The sequence below is a fragment of the Triticum urartu genome, chromosome 1A (assembly GCF_056163025.1).
Source record: "Triticum urartu cultivar PI428250 chromosome 1A, HENAU_Tu73, whole genome shotgun sequence".
Taxonomy (NCBI): domain Eukaryota; kingdom Viridiplantae; phylum Streptophyta; class Magnoliopsida; order Poales; family Poaceae; genus Triticum; species Triticum urartu.
This window is the reverse complement of record NC_141873.1, coordinates 201983545-201988480: the sequence shown is the minus strand read 5'-3', so window position 1 is coordinate 201988480 and position 4936 is coordinate 201983545.

Genomic DNA, 4936 nt, shown 5'->3' with positions numbered 1-4936 from the left:
GGACTGTGTGGCCCATCGATCACCAGAACCTCTGCAGCTAGGTCACTGCTGTCGCATTTGGATGCGGTCTCTGCGGATACAGTCGACAGGTCGAACAGGCCGTAGAGGGATTCGTCGGGCTCGATTGCCGCGACTTGTGGGGTGGCCGACTGGTGGGCCACTGCATGCCTCACCCACCTCTGAAGCCTCGACCGACCGGAGCACTTGTGCCAGCGAGAAACAGGGCGGGGAGATGCCACAGGAGCGGACCGATACTGGGTCGACGGGTGCCGCAGGAGGACACCACGGACGCATGCGCGAAAGTGCGTCGCCCCGTGGACGGGGAGCGCGTCGACGTCGAGTGGAGCCCCCTGAAGCCAAGCGGATTCGTCGGTGATGAATGTGAGCACGCCGAGACAGATCTCGCGGCCCTCCACCAAAGCTCCGCTCGAAACCATGATCAAGGAGATCGGAAAAAATCACAACTTCTCAAACTAGGCGCTAAGACTCCTAGCCCCACGGTGGGCGCCAACTGTCGTGGTTCTAACTCTGACAGTGATGTAGGGGGGTATGTATGGAGAGGCTAGATCTTAGCTATGGAGGAGTTGTAAGCACACGAGGATTATGAGTTCAGGCCCTTCTCGGAGGAAGTAACAGCCATACGTCTCCGTGCCCGGAGGCGGTCGATTGAATTATGTGTGTATGAATAACAGGGGTGCCAACCCTTGATACTGAGGAGGGGGGTGGCTTATATAGAGTTCGCCAGGCCCCTCCAGCCCTTAGTAATGCAAGGTTTAAAGTACATTAAGACTGGGGGTTACTGGTAACGCCCCTAATAAAGTGCTATGATGACCATAAAAGCTACTTAATGACCGACCGTTTGCGTGCAGGGTGACTTTAGATCTCCTGGCAGTCGAGTGGTAGGAATTTGGTCGAGTGATTGCTTCGTGGTCGAGTGTCTTGAATCTGTCGAGTGGGCTACCTCCAAGTCGATTGAAAGGTGACTTCTTCTAGGGATGTCCTTGGATAGGGTACTTAGGACAGGTCCATGCCCCTATCCTAGGTACATAGCTTCATCAATGAGGACATCAATACCATTGTTACACCCACAGCCCCTGCTGCTATACATACTGGACCAATTACTAGAGCTCGCGCACGCCAATTGAATTATCAGGTACTTTCATTTCTTGGTAACGATTCTAATGTTCATGAGAATATGATGCTGCCTAAATTGGATACATTTGTTTTTCTTACAAATTAAGGGCCTAGCTTGGACAAGAAAGATGAACCTTAGAGAAAGTTCAAGCAAGGAGATGATGGCATGCGCAAGGGGAACAATAACGGAGTTACAAGTGATGATTCCCGGACTCTGAAGCCACCATAATGAGTGTATGAAGCATGGGACGAAATATACAAGATGCCACTTCATAAATTTCGTCCAGAGGCTATTCTAGGTGCTGCGTCACCTTATTATTGGGCCAGGCCCTTGTATTTTTGAAGTACTTAAGTATAGGCTTTTTTAGAGTCCGTATGTGTGGGGAAACAAGAGTTAGGGTTGCTTTCGGACCCCTCCACCAAGGGCCACGAAATTCCCCCTCTCTCCTCCATATATACAGCCCTTAGGGCATCGTTTAGACTTTGGGTTTTGTTTAGATTAAAAGTTCACCATAGCTGCAACTTCTTGTACTTCGTTTGTGTCCAACGACCAGACCAAGACGTCACAGAACCCCACCTTGATCAATAAAGCTTTCATCTTATATTCGGAATATCCAGATTGCAATCTCAGATTCTTGCTTGTTCTTCGTTTGCTTGCAGGAAACAGACCCTCGTGGTCAGGTTGATCGTGCTCCGGCGTGATCAATAACCCCTTGGAAGTTGGTTTAGCGATTGCTAAGGCGCGACGTCTCGCACGTTCGTAGTCGGATCGTCAAGGTCGACTCCCACCGAAAACGATAGCCACCATCTCATCGAAACATCGGGACACCTTTGCCTCTATCAAGTGGTATCAGATTTCCAGGTTGCTCGGTGAGATTTTACAGTTTTTCATAGTTTAGGTCGAGTCTGTTCTTCATACCTATAGTCCACGAAAAAGCCAAAACAAATATTAGGGTTAGGTCATCATATCCGAACCAATCTGAGCCTTTGCATCGTCGTGTCGAGTTGTTGGTCTTAGCGTCTAGTCCCTTAGAGTTTCGAGTTCTGTTCACAGGTTGTCACGCCGCCGCCGCACCATCGTCATCATCATTACCATATACCACCACCCCACCATATACATCGCCGCTGCCATATACCACCACCAATCCGAGTCCACATATACCATCGCCATATACAACTACCAATCCGAGTCCAGATATACCATCGCCATATACCATCACCAATCCGAGTCCAGATATACCACCACAGTCCGAGTTCCACCAGATTCATCTTCGCCACCAGTCCTAGTCCGAGTCCAGTATTTGTTGCTTTGTTTTCGAGTTCCAGACCACGCCATATTCTGAGTCGTGACAGAGTAGGACTCCCGAGATTACGTGCTACCCGCAGAAGAAAAATAGTTCCAAACTCAAAAAAATAGTCTGGAAAATTTTGGCTAGGCAGTTTTTAGACCATTTGCAGACTTTTTCGAAAAGAAATTGTTGCGGAGGAAAAAAAAAGAGGACAAAAAAGTGCAAAAAAAGTGAAAAAAAAAGAAAAAAAATTCAGAGTGTGCTCCTCCATTGTTAGTGTTCTAGGCTCGCGTCTCTAGCACGGTCTAGCCTAGGACCAGCACAGTACCGTCGTTGAGCGTTTATTCAACTTTGCATCTCTGAATTGATTATTGCTGACCCTTTTTGCTACCATATTATAAGCCTTCCCAGCTCCACATACATCTATGTCGTGCGCTTAACTCCCCCTGGTAATCGCTCTATCCAAGCTTTGAGAGTTGTGACTACGACGGTTGCCGATCACCGCCTGCTGCTGGGTAAGAACTGGTAAGAATTTGAGATTTGCTTGACGGATTTGTGACACCACCACCACCTCTTGTTAGTAGTCTGTAGGATCATATTCTTGTGTGTTTCTATTGTTGCTAACCATGGCAGGATCACAAGCCGACGAGACTGACTGGGAGAACATGACGAATAAGGAGTTGCATGATAAATTTCAGCAAATGATGAGTGGAGAAGTGCAAGATGTGCTAAACAGATTTGATGAGGCCATGGAGAAGATAGATGGCATGGAGAAGACGTTCGAAACAAAGCTCGATAACAGGTTCAATGAATTGCTCGCGCGTCTTCCACCACCACCACCGGCTGCACCTAACGCACCTCTACAACAACAACAACAATGACTACCTACACATCGCGATACAGCCCTCCGCCGAGCGAGCCGTCTCCCTCTTGCACCTGGCCAAACTATTGGTGCTGCTGTTGAAACTTCTGTGGCTCCTGCTGCTGATGCGAAGGATGATGATTTTGCGGGAGATTACGAGGATGAGGTTGATCAAAATCAGAACTACGTGCCACCACCAGCACAGCAACCACCAGGTCATCCACATGCAAATAATGTCAATGGTAGGGCTCACCCTCAGGTACGAGATCATGACCATCTCCCTAAACTAAAATTGAATATTCCACCATTTGAGGGTAGATATGTTCCTGATATATATCTTACTTGGGAGTTAGAAACTGAAAAATGATTTACATGTTTACAATATCCCGAGGAGAGACATGCTCCTGCTGCTGTTTGTGCATTCACTAGTTTTGCATGTGTTTGGTGGTCTGAGCATTGTAGATTATATCCTATTCCAGCTACTTGGGCTGCTTTGGAAACTGCTATGCGTACTCGTTGGGTTCCACCATATTATCAACGTGAATTACTTCAAAAATTGCAACGTTTAAGACAAGGAAAAAATTCCGTAGAAGAATATTATCAGGAATTACAAACTGGCATGATTAGATGTGGTATTGTTGAGGAGAATGAAGCTATGCTTGCACGTTTTATGGGTGGATTAAATAGAGAGATTCAAACCATTCTAGAGTATAAGGAGTATACTAATATCACTCGTTTATTCCATCTGGCTTGTAAAGCTGAACATGAAGTGCAGGATCGACAGGCATTGGCACGAACTAACTTTTCTGAAGGTCGATCTTCATCATGGACACCACGTGCATCCTCTATTTCCACTCCACCAGCACCTCCATCAGGTGCCACCTCCAGCCGTGATACAAGAAAGCAGGCACAACCACCACTATTTGCCAAGAGCACACCTGCCGGACCTGCGCAGAGCTCTTCTTCTTCCATGGCATCAACAGGGCACACAAGTGATATTATTTGTCGTCGTTGTAAGGGAAGAGGACATTTTGTGAGAGAATGTCAATCTCAGCGTGTGATGATTGCTACTGAGGATTGTGGGTATGAGTCTGCTAGTGACTATGATGAGGAGACTTTGGCACTTATTACACATGAAGAACACGGTGTAGAGGATTCTGATCATGAAACGCAATTCATGGCTGCTGAAGATGCTGACAGGTATGAATGTTTAGTTGCTCAACGTGTTTTGAGTGTGCAGGTTGCACAAGCTGAGCAAAATCAGAGGCATAATCTGTTCCATACAAAGGGAGTTGTGAAGGAACATTCTGTTTGCGTCATCATAGATGGAGGGAGCTGGAATAACTTGGCTAGCATGGATATGGTGGAGAAGCTATCTCTCACCACAAGACCACATCCACATCCTTACTACATCGAATGGTTTAACAACAGCGGCAAGGTTAAGGTAACACGTACTGTTCGTGTGCATTTTAGTATCTCTACATATGCTGATTATGTTGATTGTGATGTGGTACCTATGCAAGCATGTTCCTTATTACTTGGTAGACCATCGCAATTTGATAAAAATTCTGTACACCATGGTAGAGACAATCAGTATACTCTAGTTCATAAGGATAAAAATATTACTTTGCTTCATATGACTCCTGATTCC